Below are 18,550 nucleotides of genomic sequence, written 5' to 3'. Positions count from 1 at the left end.
AGGACCTGCCCTGAATGAAGACATGTAGTTTGCTGGCTGCTAGGCAAAGAAGTAATAGAATGTGTGTGGTGACAAAAATGAATGGGAGTCTATGGGAGAAGCGAGGGACAGAAACGCCTTTTGGTTGAGCGGAAGTACAGTCGATTTTTCAGCCCATTCATTCCTATAGGAAAAAAATTCGGAATTTAACAAACATTAGATCAGAACTATGAATCCGATATATATACTCCAAAAAGGTATATATAAGTCCAAATTACACAATCAGACCAGACAATCTGGAGTTGGAACAGTGTTGATATCTCGCATTGCTTTGCAATGAGCAACCATTCTACTTAGCCCCCCACTGATGATGAGCTCCCCTCTGAGCCTCACCTACATCCCCAAAACTCTCAAATTAGCAGTGACATTCATTAAGAAACCAAATGTGAAGAAAATACACTATATTTCCAAAAGTATTCACTTGTCTGGCTTCACAAGCATATGAACTTGAGTGATATCCCATTCTTAATTCATAGGGTTTAATATGATGCCGGCCCACCCTTTGCAGCTATAACAGCTTCTGGGAAGGCTTTCCACAAGGGTTAGGAGTGTGTTTATTTTTGACCGTTTTTCCAGAAGCGCATTTGTGAGGTCAGACACTGATGTTGGACAAGAAGGCCTGGCTAAACATGTTCTATCGGGTTGAGGTCAGGACTCTGTGCAGACCACTCAAGTTTTTCCACACCAAACTGGCTCATCCATGTCTTTATGGACCTACTTTGTGCACTGGTGCGCAGTCATGTTGGAAGAGGAAGGGGCCGTCCCCAAACTGTTCCCACAAAGTTGGGAGCATGAAATTGTCCAAAATCTCTTGGTGCTGAAGCATTAAGAATTTCTTTCACTGGAACTAAGGGGCCGAGCCCAACTCCTGAAAAACAGCTCCACACCATAATCCCCCCTCCACCAAACTTTACACTTGGCACAATGCAGTCAGACAAGTACCGTTCTTCTGGCAACTGCCAAACCCAGACTTGTCCATCAGATGTCCAGACAGAGAAGCGTGATTGGTCACTCCAGAAAACACATCTCCGCTGCTCTAGAGTCCAGTGGCAGAGCTTTAAGTGATACTAATTAGTCCCACAAACAGGGAAATTTCACCTCTCCATTTATCCCATCCATGAAGTGTAACACGACATACACACTAGTAAGAACACACTTGGGGATTAGGTGTCTTGCTCAAGGACACCTCAGTCATGTACTGTCGGTGCTGAAGATCGAACCGGCAACCTTCCCATCACAGGGGCCAGTTCCCCAACCTCCAGCTCACGACTGCTCCAATGCTTTACACCATTGCATTCCATGCTTTGTATTGTGCTTGGTGATGTAGGGCTTGGATGCAGCTGCTTGGCCATGGAAACCCATTCCATAAAGCTCTCTACACTGTTCTTCAGCTGATCTGAAGGCCACATGAAGTTTGAAGGTCTGTAGTGACTGACTCTGCAGAAAGTTGGCAACCTCTGCACACTATGCGCCTCGGCATCCACTGACCCTGCTCTGTCATTTTACGTGGCCGACCACTTCATGGCTGAGTTGACGTCCTAATCGCTTCCACTTTGTTATAATTCCACTGACCGTTGACTGTGGAATATTTAGTAGTGAGGAAATTTCATGACTGGATTGGAGCGACCCATTCTTTCACAGTAGAAGCAGTCTGCAGGCCTAGGGGCTTGGTTTTATACACCTGTGGCCATGGAAGTGATTGGAACACATGAATTTAATGATTTGGAATGGGTGAGTGAATACTTTTGGCAATAGTGTATGACATCATACATCTAACAAGTGTATAATTGTTTTAAAAGCACAAGGGAGTGCTGCAGCACCCTGACTGCAACTGCTAAAAGCTTGGCTTAGAGTGGAGTTTTTATTTTTCTATTTTCTTTTTTCTATTTCTTTTTGCAGTGGCTGCAGTTTAAGTTAATTATGTATTTTCATGACAGTGAGCTGAGTTGCTTCCCTCTGCCGCTTTACGGCACCTCACTAAAACGCCTGCAGGTTGAGGTGCAAAGAGGCAAAGAGGGAAAGGTAGAGGCCAGTTCTGAACCCCAAAGTGGCTTAATACTGTTTTTAAAATGATCGAATGTAATAATAACGCTTTATTAACTGTATCTCCTCCTGAGAATGACCTAAAATGTTAAATGTCACCACATGACTGTGGGCGTCATGCAGTCGGCGCCACATAGCAATGAAGTCTCTTCTCAGCTCATTTGCATAAAGTTCATCCAGAATGGAAAGCAGAGACAGGATGGGGATCTGATACATCAGTTACAGGTGTACGGTCATCTCGTGTCATAAAAGTGCAGTGTGTCACTTGCTGTTTGATGTAAAGTATCAAGAAATTCAAAGGGAAAGTTGTGTTTATTTACATTATCTAATTTTTTCTTCTGAATCTTACACAGAATGCAAATGTAATGTTAACCCTTGTATCCTTGTAATCTAAAAAAATTGTAAGTTTTTGTTCATTGGTATGAGGAGACTAGTCCTCAGCTGGTGTTAGATGCTTAGATCCAGTCTCTTTGAGCCTTGTTCGTTTCTAAATGTGAACAAAGAATTCTCTGCAAAACGTGCCTGTGGTGTCCCACAAGGTTCTGTTCTAGGGCCACTTGTATTTTCCTTATTTGTATTTCTTCTAGATGCAGATCAAAATCTCAAGATCTCAAAATGGCATTAGCTTACAGAGTTATGCAGACAAGCATCAGTGTATCAGTCACAACAAATGAAAATTCACATTAACGCGCTTTCCCACTTTCTCCAGATGTACTTAATCAGCTAAAACCTGTTTATTGTCCAAATTTTGCTTCTTTAGTTTATCCCTGGAGCTACTAGGCTAATGTTGCTAACAAATGGTAGGTCAATAATCAATAAGGAAGAACCAAGGAAGAGGAAGAGGACTCCAAAAGACAAACTCCCTAAAAGCATGAGAAAAAAACACCAAGGAACCAAGTCTCAAGAAGTGGAACTCTCTCAAATCATGAAGAAGAACTTCTGAGGAACCAAGACTCAAAAGGAGAAAGTCCCTAACAGCATGAGGAAGAAATACTGAGAGTATCCCAGACGCAAGAGGAGAACCTCTCTAACATCATGAAGAAGAACCACTGAGAGGAACTGCTGAAGAATCAAGACTCAAGAGGAGAAACTTTAAGAGCATGAGGAGGAACCACTGAGCAGAATCAAAACTCCAAAAAACAAACTCTCTAAGAGCATGAGGAAGAACCACTGAAGAATCAAGACTCAAAACAAGAAACCACTGAGAGGAACCATAATTTAAAAAAGAACCTATGAGCATGAGGAGGAATCACTGAAAGGAACCAAGGCTCAATAGGAGAACCTCTCAAAAAACATGAGAAAGAACCACTGGAAATGTCTTTAACTCTTTAAGAACATGTGGAAGAACCAAGACTCAAAACATTTAAGTGACCCTTACTAGTCCCACAACAGGGAAATTTCACCTCTGCATTTACCCCATCCGTGCAGTGAAACACCACATACACACTAGTGAACACAGACACACACGGGGGCAGTAAGCACACTTGCTCAGAGCAGTGGGCAGCCCTATCCACAGTGCCCAGGGAGCAGCTGGGGGTTAGGTGTCTTGCTCAAGGGCACCTCAGTAACGAACTGTCGGCTCTGGGGATCAAACCGGCAACCTTCCGGTCACAGGGCTGGTTCCCTGACCTCCAGCCCACGATTTTTGCCACATTAGTTTCTTCCCACATGGCCCTTCAATGATGGGGGTTGCACCTGTATTTCTTGCAAAGCTACTTTAGGAAAATGTATGCTGGAGAAAGTGCATTAGGAATAAAACTCAATTGTATCAGAATTGAATTGCATGTAAGAAACACTCAGACATTATTATGATGTTCTCAGTAATACAGCCTTACAGGCAGTAATGTTATCACACCAGAACTCTGCATGTAAGAACACTGTTATCTTTCATTCTCATCCTCTGATGGGCATCTTTCCAGCGAGCCCTTCATAATAACCAGAGACCCTGAAGGTTCGGTACTCACTGTCTTTCTGTAAAAGCTGAGGAATCTGGAAGATGAATGAGGCTGTGAAGTCCTTCTGTAGTGTAGATGCGAAGGTGAATTCCACTCTCAGATAGTCAGAAATGCTTTTCTCTGAAATCTCAAGCTCTGTGCTTCTGGCCTTCAGCAAGACTGTCTGAGCAGCATCTGTATGCAAAGTCTCTGTGGCCTGTACGAGCAGGCTGAGGGTGAGACAGGTGCAGTTCAGCGGGATTTTAGAGCCTGGGGGACCAAACTACAGCACTGTAACCACGCTAAACGGGAGGAGTGCAGATTCATGCTGAGAGAGGATCAACACCACTGTCCTTTTACACTTTCCTAACACTACACACACTTATAGGAATGCAAGTTTAATGTACAAACCCAATTCTGAAAAATTTGGTAGAATCAGTGCACATAAAAACAGAGAGCAGTGATCTGTAGATCCACTTTGATCTGTGTTTAAATGAAAGCACTACAAACACAATGATGTTTTACCTCATTGCTTTCACTGTTTTTCGTTAATACAGCGCCACTCAAAGGTTTTCACATCGTAGATTAATACAGTAGACCTGAAAACTATGAAGGAACATACAAGTTTAATACAAAACTATAGAACTCTGTACCAACCCCACCTCCGCACGACAAAACTGAGTACGTTTACATGCCCTTAATAATCTGATAACTACAGAAAATCAGATTTTGTCAGTAACCTGATCAACGTGTTTATATGCTCTTGAGTAAACAGATAATGGGGAAAATCCAGGTCTACATGAGTCAGACAGTAATCAGATTTCTGCTTTGCAACCAGCCAATAAACTCACAGAATAAACTCACGGACGAGATGTAAACATAACATAAAACTCAAACTTCACTGGCTTTTTTTTTTTTAAACATCGAGCCGCTTTACCTGAAAATATGAACATCATCATCCAGAAGATGAATAATATTTAAAGCCTTCATTTTGTCAAGCATGTATTTGGTCTCATTGTCACTCTAAAAGTGTTTTGCTGCGTCACGCGGTGCTTATTTCCGGTACCGCCGTCTGTTTTCACACATGCTCAGACTGAGAAATCAGAAAGAAATCAGAGTGAAAGTTCACAGCACTGAGAAATCTGATTACTGAGCTCAAATCCAACCTCTTTATCAGATTTCTAGACCTCACTCTGATCTAAGATAAAAGAGTTTGTTGTTTACATGACCATTTGAATAATCAGATAACTGCAGAAATCTGATTATGATCAGATTATTGAGCGCATGTAAACACACTCATTAAGAAGACAAGCAGTTCCACAAATTAACTCTTGACAAGGTACACCAGTTAGTTAAGGCCATTCCAGGTGACCCATCAGCTGACTGAGCAATGCTGGTGCTACTAGATGAATCTAAAGTATAAAACATTCTGGTTTTAACACTTTTTTGTTTACTACATAATTCCAGATGTGTTCCTTTATAGATGTATATCTTGAATATTAATCTACAATATAGAAAACAATAAAAACAAAGAAAAACCATTGAATCAGAAGTTGTCTAAACTTTTGACTGGTACTGTATATTGTAATGTCTTGGAAAGGCTCTTTTATTGAACACACAGCACCACCACCAGGGCACTGAACGGCCTGGACAACAGGCAGGTCACTAATGACCACACCTCTACGGGACAGTAGACACCAACACGGGACAAACCACCACATAGTCTAGCACCTAACAGCCCAGTAAGCACAGGTATTCTGTGTATAAACCACAACTATTTACCTGTTTGTGAGTACAGACTGTGCCTTCAGCATGCCAGTGGCAGTATAAGGGGAGACTGATTGAAGGAGGGGAGAACTCAGAGAACTTGGGCTGAACCTTCATCAGGGGAACGGAAGGTGAGGATTATTATAACTTAAGTTATAACTTCAGTTATAACTTAATTACATTTTTAAGTCTCTCTTACTTCATTTACAAACTTTCTCCCAGGGGTCTCAGTGCTTGTCGTTCTGCATGACCACGCCTCTTGCGTGTCCATGGTCAAGCGAGCTGGTAGCAGGACACTACAACGTGTTAATTCTGGAATTGATGCTTGCAACATGTCCCAAGGGTGTGGGGACAGGAGTAATTGTGTCTTGAGTAAAAATGTGAAATATTCTAAAAACCTTTTAAAGGTTCCTTTTGTATTTGCATTTTATTGTAATTTGATCATGATTCAGAATGGGAGAAGGCTTTTCACTGCGCTGGGATGATGAAGGCAACTTCTTGCTGGTTCCTCTTGGTCAGGTTGTTTATATGAGCAGAGATAACCCAGAACAGCACTGTTGTCCAGCTGCTGCAGTGATGGCTATGAGGAACCTCCCGAGTGAGTAAATTCGGGCGTATCCGAGTAATAAAGTTCACCAGTTTCCACTTAAAGGCATTGTGTGGTCACATAGCCCCACCACTCCCCAAACACTCCACACACTTTACATTCCACATCAGACAACGAGGAGAGCTCAGAATAACACAGGACAGTGTAAACCGTGGACCGTAGCGTGGCACAGGACCCAGAGCAGCAGCTCAGCTTCTTATTATCACTCTCAGTCCAGCAGGCATGGAGTGAAAAATACTGCCAAATAAGATGAAGACAAAAGGCAGAGGATACAGGAGTGTCCTGATGAATACCTCTGACCCCCTGAATATAGGTAGTAAGGGTCAGTAAGGGGCAGGAAGAGACAGTAAGAGGCAGTAAAGGACAGTAAGGTGCAGTAAAAGGCAGAAAAGCACAGTAAATAACAGTAAGGTGCAGTAAAGGACAGTAAGGGGCAGTAAGAGGTGGTAAAGGGCAGTAAAGGACAATAAGGCACAGTAAGAGGCAGTAAAGAGCAATAAAGGACAGTAAGGGGCAGTAAAAGGCAGTAAAAGGCAGTAAAGGACAGCAAGGGGCAGCAAGGGGCAGAAAGAGACAGTAAAGGGCAGTAAAGGACAGTAAAGGGCAGTAGGAGACAGTAAAGGACAGTAGGAGACAATAAAGGGCAGTAAAGGACAGTAAAGGGCAGTAAGGGGCAGAAGGAGGCAGTAAAGGGCAGTAAGGGGCACTAGGAGACAGTAAAGGGCAGTAAAGAACAGTAAGGGGCATAAGGAGACAGTAAAGGGCAGTAAAGGACAGTAAAGGGCAGTAGGAGACAGTAAAGGGCAGTAAAGGACAGTAAGGAGCAGTACGAGACAGTAAGGGGCAGAAGGAGACAGTAAAGGGCAGTAAAGGACAGTAAGCGGCAGTAGGAGACAGTAAAGGACAGTAAGCGGCAGTAGGGGACAGTAAAGGACAGTAAAGGGCAGTAGGAGACAGTAAAGGGCAGTAAAGGACAGTAAGGAGCAGTACGAGACAGTAAGGGGCAGAAGGAGACAGTAAAGGGCAGTAAAGGATAGTAAGCAACAGTAGGAGACAGTAAAGGGCAGTAAAGTACAGTAAGGGGCAGTAGGAGACAGTAAAGAGCAGTAAAGGACAGCAAGGGGCAGTAGGAGACAGTAAGGGGCAGTAAAGGACAGTAAGGGGCAGTAGGAGACAGTAAAGGGCAGTAAAGGACAGTAAGGGGCAGAAGGAGACAGTAAAGGACAGTAATGGGCAGTAAAGGACAGTAGGTGACAGTAAAGGATAGTAATGGGCAGTAAAGGACAGTAAGTGACAGTAAAGGATAGTAATGGGCAGTAAAGGACAGTAAGTGGCATTAGGAGACAATAAGGGGCAGTAAAGGACAGCAAGGGGCAGTAGGAGACAGTAAGGGGCAGTAAAGGACAGTAAGGGGCAGTAGGAGACAGTAAAGGGCAGTAAAGGACAGTAAGGGGCAGAAGGAGACAGTAAAGGACAGTAATGGGCAGTAAAGGACAGAAGGAGACAGTAAAGGACAGTAATGGGCAGTAAAGGACAGTAGGTGACAGTAAAGGATAGTAATGGGCAGTAAAGGACAGTAAGTGGCATTAGGAGACAATAAGGGGCAGTAAAGGACAGCAAGGGGAAGTAGGAATGACTGACTGCCAGTAAGATCAGTTTTGATTGAATCAATGCATTAATATGGACCTAAATTATGACTGATTTGAGATCAGCATCGTACCTCAAAACGCTGAAATGACGACGTGCTGAGACGCTGCTTGCTGAAATCATGATTTCAACACCGACACGTTTTCTGAAACACCTCCAAACAAAGCCTCTGCAACAGCTTCAACATGTTCTGAATCAGTGTTTTGTAAACGCCCATTCCTGACTTCTGAATGTGTTTTGATTTCTGGATCTGTCAGTTATCAGTTATTTCTATTTCAGTCTGTACGTTAGAGCCGTAAACTCGGCTCGCTCGTCCCTCCTGCCCTGGTGCAGTACAACGCTGTTGTGTGAAGTCTGTCCACAGCAGCAGAAGAGACGGTACAGCATGCAGACAGTAAGAGGAGCAGGAGGGTTTGTGTGACTGAGAGCCGTGTAGAAGCTCAGTGTAACTAATGCAGCGTGTAATAGCAGCAGTGTAATCTCAGCACTCCGCCCCACATTAGCGCCCTGAGAGCCGCACACAGGCCGCTCTGCACTTTGAAGACCAAGCCGCAGTAAATGGAGTTTGGAGAGGAGACGGGAGGTTTCCGTGGCGATACTTGATGAGGGATGAGGTCATCACCTTTAGAGGAACAGCGCTGGGCTGAAGGTCTGTACGAGGGAACCGTCTCCACACAGCTGCCAAACCCCTTCACCCTGACACTGTAACAGCCTGTGAGGAGAATAATCCAAACCAGAGCTTTACTCTCTTAGTCGCCCCACGTCCTCACGGGCGTTTCCCTGGACTCGCCTCGCACAGCCGTCCTCCAGCAGCACATTACAGCAGATTACAGCACCTCAGAGACACTCAGAGCTGGGAGTGGGTTAGGAGCAGTTTAACGACAGAGAGGGTGGAACTGCAACAGCAGGATTATATAAAACACGGAGCGCTGAACAGACTTTGGAAATCCCCTGCCCGTCATTTAAAGCGTTCTCTTGCCCCTTAATGCCCCTTACTGACCCCTACTACCTCCTCCAGCCCTTTCAGGGACCACTACTGCCCCTTACTGCTCCTAATAGCCTCTTTTTCCCCTCTTACTGCCTGCCCCTCACTGCTTCTTATTGGCCCTTAAGGCCTTTAGTGCACCTTTATGGGCCCTGAGTGCACTTTATTGGTACTTACTGCCCCTTACTGCACCTCACAGGCTGCTGTTGCCCCTTACAGCCTATTATTGTCTTGAATTGTCCCTTACTTCTTCTTTACTACCATGTACTGCCCCTTAGTGCCTCTTCCTGCCCTTTACTGCCTCTTACTCTCTCTTACTGCCCCTTACTGCCTTTTACTGCCTCTTAATGCCCCTTGCTGACTCTATTTATCCATTACTGCCTTTAACTGCTCCTTACTGACTCTTACTGCTTTTACTGCTTCTTAATGCCTTTAACTGCTTCTTAGTGCCTTTACTGCCTCTTACTGTCCCTTACTGCCTCCTACTGCCCCTTTGCTGCCTCTTACTGTCCCTTACTAACTCTATCTGTCCATTACTGCCTTTTACTGCTCCATACTGACCCTTACTGTCCTTTACTGCCTCAATTTACCCCTTACTCTCTCTGTCCATTACTGCCTTTTACTACTCCATACTGACCCTTACTGCTTTTTACTGCTCCTTACTGCCTTTACTGCCTCTTACTGTCCCTTACTGTCTCTTACTACCCCTTTACTGCCTCTTACTGTTCTTTACTGCCTCTTATTGCCCCTTACTGACTCGATCTGTCCATTACTGCCTTTTACTGCTCCTTACTGACACTTACTGCCTTTTACTGCTCCTTACTGGCTTTACGGCCTCTCACTGTCCCTTACTGTCTCCTACCGCCCCTTCACTGCATCTTAGTACCTTTTACTGCCACTTACTGCTTTTTACTGCCCCTTCCTGCCTCTTACTTTATTCTTGTCCTTTACTTGTCATTGCTGCCTCTCATTACCCTGTGCTGTATCTCACAGCCTCTCATTACCCTTTACTGTCCCTCACTGCCTCTCATTACCCTTTGCTGTCCCTCACTGCTTCTCATTACCCTTTGCTGTCCCTCACTGCTTCTCATTACCCTTTGCTGTCCCTCACTGCTTCTCATTACCCTTTGCTGTCTCTCACTGCTTCTCATTATCCTTTACTGGACCTCAATGCCTCTCATTACCCTTTACTGGCCCTCAATGCCTCTCATTACCCTTTACTGTCCCTCACTGCCTCTCATTACCTTTTATTGTCCCTCACTGCCTCTCATTACGCTTTATTGTCCCTCACTGCCTCTCATTACTTTTTACTGTCCCTCACTGCTTCTCGTTACTCTTTACTGTCCCTCATTGCCTCTCGTTACCCTTTACTGTCCTTCACTCCTTCTCATTACCCTTTACTGTCCTTCACTACCTTTCATTACCCTTTACTGTCCCTCATTACCTCTCATTACCCTTTACTGTCCTTCACTGCCTCTCATTACCCTTTACTGTCCCTCATTGCCTCTCATTACCCTTTACTGTCCCTCATTACCTCTCATTACCCTTTACTGTCCCTCACTGCCTCTCATTACCCTTTACTGTCCCTCACTGCCTCTCATTACCCTTTACTGTCCTTCACTGCCTCTCATTACCCTTTTCTGTCCTTCACTACCTTTCATTACCCTTTACTGTCCCTCACTGCCTCTCATTACCCTTTACTGTCCCTCACTGCCTCTCATTACACTTTACTGTCCCTTACTGCATCTCATTACCCTTTACTGTCCTTCACTAACTCTCATTACCCTTTACTGTCCTTCACTGCCTCATGTAGAACCTAAAGCCCTGCAGCACCTCCAGTGGTCAGAAACCCAATCTGAGCGTTCTGATCTGTTTCTGGATCTGAGGGCCTGAGCAAGGTTAGCGGTCAGTGACCCTGCAGCTCAGTCAGAGTGAGGATGGTCTGTTATGAATATGATCCAGATTCCACACAAGCACGGAGCACACAGACTGAGACACGCATCCACAAGCAGTTACAGACATCAGACAAACAAACACACAAATAAACAAACAAACAAACACATTAATGAGCAAAGAGAACACAGGAACTGTCAGCTTTCATGATATCAGGAACCTGGACAGTCGTTTCTGGTCTGAACATAATCAAGGACTTATTACTGTCAGGTTTGTTTTCAGTTCCATCAGTTCTGAATGGGCACAGCTGAAAATTCTGTTTTAAAATGATTACTATTATTATTATTATTATTATTGTTGTTTTTAAACCTGTATGAATGTAAATCAATAAATATCAGCTGCCACAATCACACGTCAGATCATTAGCAAGACTGGCGGAAATGTTTGGTTTAAATTAAAAGCGGAAAAAATTTAAATATCAATTTAGCTCCACCCATTCAGCTACAGCAGTTTACCTCCAGCATTCAGCTACACCAGTTTAGCTCCACCCATTCGGCTACAGCAGTTTAGCTCCACCATTCAGCTACACCAGTTTAGTCCCACCCATTCAGCTACAGCAGTTTAGCTCCACCATTCAGCTACAGCAGTTTAGCTCCACCCATTCAGCTACAGTGGTTTGGCCCCGTCATTCAGCTACAGCGGTTTAGCCCTGCCAATTAGCTACAATGGTTTAGCCCCACTATTCAGCTATAGCAGTTTAGCTCCACCCATTCAGCTACAGCAGTTTTGCCCCACCCATTCTGCTACAGCAGTTTAGCCCGACCACTCAGCTACAGCAGTTTAGCTCCACCTATTCAGCTACAGTGGTTTAGCCCTGCCATTCAGCTACAGCGGTTTAGCCCCACCTATTCAGCTATAGTAGTTTAGCCCTACCCATTGAGCTACAGCGGTTTAGCCCCACAATTGAGCTACCGTGGTTTAGCTCCACCATTCAGCTACAGCGGTTTAGTTCCACTTTCAGCTACAGCAGTTTAGCCCCACCCATTCAGCTACAGCAGTTTAGCCCCACCATTCAGCTACAGCGGTTTAGCTCCACCCATTCAGCTACAGCAGTTTAGCTCCACTTTCAGCTACAGCAGTTTAGTTCCACCATTCAGCTACAGCAGTTTAGCCCCACCCATTCAGCTACAGCAGTTTAGCCCCACCATTCAGCTACAGCAGTTTAGCTCCACCCATTCAGCTACAGCGGTTTAGCCCCATCATTTAGCTCCAACAATTTAGCCACACCATTCATCTACAGCAGTTTAGCCCCGCCCATTCAGCTACAGCAGTTTAGCCCCGCCCATTCAGCTACAGCAGTTTAGCCCCGCCATTCAGCTACAGCGGTTTAGCCCCACCCATTCAGCTACAGAGGTTTAGCCCCACCCATTCAGCTACTGCAGTTTAGCCCCACCATTCAGCTACAGCAGTTTAGCCCCACCATTCAGCTACAGCAGTTTAGCTCCACTTTCAGCTACAGCAGTTTAGCTCCACCATTCAACTACAGCAGTTTAGCTCCACTTTCAGCTACAGCAGTTTAGTTCCACCATTCAGCTACAGCAGTTTAGCCCCACCCATTCAGCTACAGCAGTTTAGCCCCACCATTCAGCTACAGCAGTTTAGCTCCACCCATTCAGCTACAGCGGTTTAGCCCCATCATTTAGCTACAACAATTTAGCCACACCATTCATCTACAGCAGTTTAGCCCCGCCCATTCAGCTACAGCAGTTTAGCCCCGCCCATTCAGCTACAGCAGTTTAGCCCCGCCATTCAGCTACAGCGGTTTAGCCCCACCCATTCAGCTACAGAGGTTTAGCCCCACCCATTCAGCTACTGCAGTTTAGCCCCACCATTCAGCTACAGCAGTTTAGCCCCACCATTCAGCTACAGCAGTTTAGCTCCACTTTCAGCTACAGCAGTTTAGCTCCACCATTCAACTACAGCAGTTTAGCTCCACTTTCAGCTACAGCAGTTTAGCTCCACCATTCAGCTACAGCAGTTTAGCTCCACTTTCAGCTACAGCAGTTTAGCTCGACCATTCAGCTACAGCAGTTTAGCTCCACCCATTCAGCTACAGCGGTTTAGCCCCATCATTTAGCTACAACAATTTAGCCACACCATTCATCTACAGCAGTTTAGCCCCGCCCATTCAGCTACAGCAGTTTAGCCCCGCCCATTCAGCTACAGCAGTTTAGCCCCGCCATTCAGCTACAGCGGTTTAGCCCCACCCATTCAGCTACAGAGGTTTAGCCCCACCCATTCAGCTACTGCAGTTTAGCCCCACCATTCAGCTACAGCAGTTTAGCCCCACCATTCAGCTACAGCAGTTTAGCTCGACTTTCAGCTACAGCAGTTTAGCTCCACCATTCAGCTACAGCAGTTTAGCCCCACCCATTCAGCTACAGCAGTTTAGCTCCACCATTCAGCTACTGCAGTTTAGCCCCACCCATTCAACTACAGCAGTTTAGCTCCACCATTCAACTACAGCAGTTTAGCCCCACCCATTCAGCTACAGCAGTTTAGCTCCACTTTCAGCTACAGCAGTTTAGCTCCACCATTCAGCTACAGTAGTTTAGCTCCACCATTCAGCTACAGCAGTTTAGCCCCACCCATTCAGCTACAGCAGTTTAGCCCCACCCATTCAGCTACAGCAGTTTAGCTCCACTTTCAGCTACAGCAGTTTAGCTCCACCCATTCAGCTACAGCAGTTTAGCTCCACCATTCAGCTACAGCAGTTTAGCTCCACTTTCAGCTACAGCAGTTTAGCCCCACCATTCAGCTACAGCAGTTTAGCCCCACCCCTTTCAGCTAAAGCAGTTTAGCCCCACCCCTTTCAGCTACAGCAGTTTAGCTCCACCCATTCAGCTACAGCGGTTTAGCCCCACCCATTCAGCTACAGCAGTTTAGCCCCACCCATTCAGCTACAGCAGTTTAGCTCCAGTTGCTGAAATTATAAGCAGTGTTTCAACCTGGACTGATTTTTTAATAACGCACTACCAGTAGAAACAGAGTTCATTTGCAAAAATGCATAAAGACACAGTAACAGTCTTTTTAACTGTAAGCGATAAAGAGAGACTGAAAAATTATCATGTACAAACAAATGACATGATCAGAAAAAATTTGTGTGTTTTGGTAAACAACCTCAGACATTCTAAGACGATGTCATGGAGAAAAATCAAATAAAGAATGAAATGCTCTCTAACAGTGGAGCTGACTGCAGCCCTTTCACACCACACATGGTTTTACTGAGGAACTACTCACTTATTTCACTTCTTTACAGACATCTGGGCCTATAGCCAGCCGTGTTGGAACAGAGCCACTCACATCCTTTACATCCACCAGCTCCCTCTTATTTACTATATTACTCACACAGCTGTTAAAGTCCACCAATATTTCTACATTCGCCCATAGTTCAGTGTGTGAGGTGTAATCAGAGGTTCAGAGCAGTTTGGTGCGAAATGGTTCAGACGTCTTTACAGTGGTGGTGATGGGAATCAGGCGTCGCCATGACTACAACACAGATATAGACGTTTTATTTACCATCCAGAGCCACCAGAGAACCTACACGAGTCTCCTGAGTTTATGTGGAATGTTGATTATGGAAAATAGTGGAAAATCTGGAATAATCAGTTTTCTTTGGGGACTATTTTGCCGCACAGCGCCCAGCATGTCTCCCTCCACCATGAATGGAGTTGAAGTTCTCTAAACTATCATAAAACAGCGTCTCAGTCATCAGGCAGTGAATTCAGAACCATTTCATGTAGGAACTTTCTGTGAGGAGCTTTTAGAGGGGGACGTCTGGTTCCAAACAGTTCTGACTCAGTAAGTTTACATCTTAACCACTTAATTATGCAGAGAATTTTGAAAAATTGATTGAATTCCCCTTTAATAATGAATGAATTCTGAATGTAATTTAGATGGTCAATCAGCAGTGCAGATTTTCAAGCAATCACTTTGGTATTAAAATTTGCTATTAAATGATTCAGAAATGATTAATGATTTATTATTAAATGATTTTCAGTAGTTTTACAGTAATTTGGTACCACAGAAGTATTATGTTGAGATCTTCATATCACAGCAACTCACTGCTTGCTTACTTAATTTATTTACCTCAGAATGTAAATACAGTACTTTTACAAATACAGTCTGTTATTACAATCAACACATAGAAACACAAATACACATCCAAACCAACATTATACACAACTAACATTAAACAGCACATCACACTGCAGCACTCAGAGACCCGACCACAGGTACATTATTCCTCCTAAATCCATAAACTAAACAAGGTCTTTTTAATCAATGAGAGTAAAAATGAAGTTTCAAAACCGCCCAAATCTGCACTTCTGCTGATTTTCTGTCTTTTATGAGCTTCTAGAGTCAATAAAGCTTCAGAATCAGCAGAGTGTAGAGCTCCGTGATGAAGGAGGAGTGAAAAGCAAGAGAGAGACACAGAGAGAGAGAGAGAGAGAGAGATAGACAGACAGAGACATGGAGAGAGAGAGAGAGACAGAGACAGACATAGAGCAGAAAGAGAGAGAGAGACAGAGAGAGAGAGAGACAGAGATAGAGAGAGAGAGACAGAGAGAGAGAGAGAGACAGAGAGAGAGAGACAGAGAGAGAGAGAGAGAGAGACAGAGAGAGAGACAGACAGAGAGAGAGAGACAGATGGGGGGGGTGACTGAATCAGAGAGTGGAGCTGAGGAAACATCAGTCTCTCACACTGACGCATTAAAGGGCCCATAGCATGGAAACCCATTCAGCCTGCAGCATCTTAGCCCCACCCATTCAGTCTACACAGTCTACAGCAGTTTAGCCCCACCCATTCAGTCTACAGGAGGTTAGCCCCGCCCATTCAGGCTACAGAAATTAGCCCCACCCATTCATGCTGAAGCTATAAGGAGTGTTAGACAGTCCTGATATAAACATCAGTGCTAATTGGTTTGTATAAGCTTCCATTGCTTGTTAGCTGCATTAGCCTCGTAGCTCCAGTGCTAAATCTTAGGAAGCAAACTTCAGACCCCGAGCAGGTCTCGGCTGACTGAATACATCTGGGAGGTGAAAGGTTAAGGTAGTTAACGAGTAATGTCGTCTTATTTCTGACTCTGTGACTCACTGTTATCTATAAACAGGGAGTGAAGTACAGTAGCCTAAATTAACACACCAGCAGTCTTCTTAAAGATTTAGTTTTATTAAATTCTTTTGTGATGTCATATAACAACAAAGTCAATGTGAATAAGTCCTTCCACATTTCTCTCATGGCTTTTTGTCATAACAATGCCTCCCCCTGCTGGATGAACTGTGCTCTGCACTCTGAGTGTAAGGCTGTGAAGCAGAGCACTCCGTAAGCGGGACCTCAGCCAAATCCTTCCCCAAATTCTCTCCATAATTACCTGGTTAAGATGTAAAGAGCAGTTCAGAGTGGTTCTCTGTTCTAGATAAACTTACCAAGTCAGAGCTGCTCACAGTGGTGGTGATAGGAACCAGACGTCTCCCTCTAAAAGCTCCTCACATAAAACGTCCTACTTGAAATGGTTATGAATTCACTGCCTGATGACTGAGACGCTGTTTTATGATAGTTTAGAGAACTTCAACAACATTCATGGTGGAGGGAGACATGCAGGGCGCTGTGCGGCAAAATAGTCCCCAAAGAAATCTGATTATTCCAGATTTTCCACTATTTTCCATCATAAACATTCCACATAAACTCAGAAGACTCGTGTAAGTTCTCTGATGGTTCTAGATGGTAAATAAAATGTCTATATCTGTGTTGTAGTCATGGCGACGCCTGGTTCCCATCACCACCACTGTAAAGACGTCTGAACCATTTCACACCAAACCGCTCTGAACCTCTCTGATTACACCTCACACACTGAGTCATGGGGGAATTTGAAAAATTGGTGGTATGTCCCTTTTGAAATATATTTTGTTTCTGTGTAAACAGCTTCTGGATGTTCTCTGGACAGAAGCTGACCCCTGGCAGGTTGACCTCGCTGTGATATCAGGGTGACTCTGCCTAAAGGACAGAAGTGTTTCTCTCCACAACAACCATTTCACAACATTCAGTTCATGAGGCAGTGAGAACACTCAGCCTCTCCCCTTTAGCCCAGAGCCCTGTAGAGGAGCAGCGCCAAGTCGGAGCGGATAGATGGAGGAGCGTCTCTCACCGAGAGCAGATGACCATAAACAAGCCAGAGCATCATCTACGAACAACAACTGCACTGAAGTGTTCGTTCATCTTCAGGAGCCGCGGCTGACTGGAGTTTTTAACAGCCACACCCACCTGATGCATATTCATTAAACAATCACACAAGAAGAAACTTCACCTGATACCTGCAGACCACAGAGACTGCCTCACTAGGCTTCACAAGCTTAAAGGGGAAGTTCACCAATACTTCAAAATTCCCCCATAATCCAAAGTGTGTGTGATGTAATCAGAGCGGTTCAGAGCGGTTTGGTGTGAAATGGTTCAGACGTCTTTACAGTGGTGGTGATGGGAACCAGGCGTCGCCGTGACTACAACACAGATATAGACATTTATTTACTATCCAGAACCACCAGAGAACCTACACGAGTCTTCTGAGTTTATATGGAATGTCGATGATGGAAAATAGTGGAAAATCTGGAATAAATATTCCTCACAACACTCTGTCTATCATCTATCTGTCTGTCTGTCTATCTGTTTGTCTTTTTGTTTATCTGTCTTTCGTTCTGTTTGTCTGTCTGTCTGTCTATCTGTCTGTGTCTTTTTATTTATCTATTTGTCTGTCTTTGTTTGTCTATCTGTCTTTTTTGTATTTATCTATCTGTCTATCTTTCTCCTGTCTGTCTGTCTATCTGTCTGTCTTTCTATTTATCTATCTGTCTGTCTGTCTTTTTCTGTCTATCTGTCTTTTTCTATTTATTTATCTGTCTGTCTTTCTCTTGTCTGTCTGTCTGTCTCTGTCTGTCTTTCTATTTATCTATCTGTCTGTCTGTCTTTTTCTGTCTATCTGTCTTTTTCTATTTATTTATCTGTCTGTCTTTCTCTTCTCTGTCTGTCTGTCTCTGTCTGTCTTTCTATTTATCTATCTGTCTGTCTGTCTTTTTCTGTCTGTCTATCTGTCTTTTTTCTATTTATTTATCTTCCTCTTGTCTGTCTGTCTGTCTATCTGTCTGCCTTTCTATTTATCTATCTGTCTTTCTGTTGTCTGTCTGTCTGTCTATCTGTCTGTCTTTCTATTTATCTATCTGTCTGTCTTTCTGTTTGTCTGTCTATCTGTCTGTCTGCTCTTTATATTTATTTATCTGTCTGTCTGTCTATCTGTCTGTCTTTCTATTTATGTATCTGTGTTTCATTTTGTCTGACTGTGTCTTTCTGTTCATCTGTCTATCTGTCTGTCTGCTCTTTATATTTATTTATCTGTCTGTCTGTCTGTCTGTCTGTCTGTCTTTCTATTCATGTCTGTCTGTCTTTCTTTTTGCCTGTCTGTCTGTCTGTCTGTCTGTCTGTCTTTCTATTTATCTATCTGTCTGTCTTTCTATTTATCTATGTCTTTCCATTTATCTATTTGTCTGTCTTTTTTCTATTTATTTATCTGTCTGTCTGTCTCT

This window comes from Pygocentrus nattereri, chromosome 17, assembly GCF_015220715.1.
Source record: "Pygocentrus nattereri isolate fPygNat1 chromosome 17, fPygNat1.pri, whole genome shotgun sequence".
NCBI lineage: Eukaryota > Metazoa > Chordata > Actinopteri > Characiformes > Serrasalmidae > Pygocentrus > Pygocentrus nattereri.
This window is presented reverse-complemented; position numbering follows the sequence as displayed.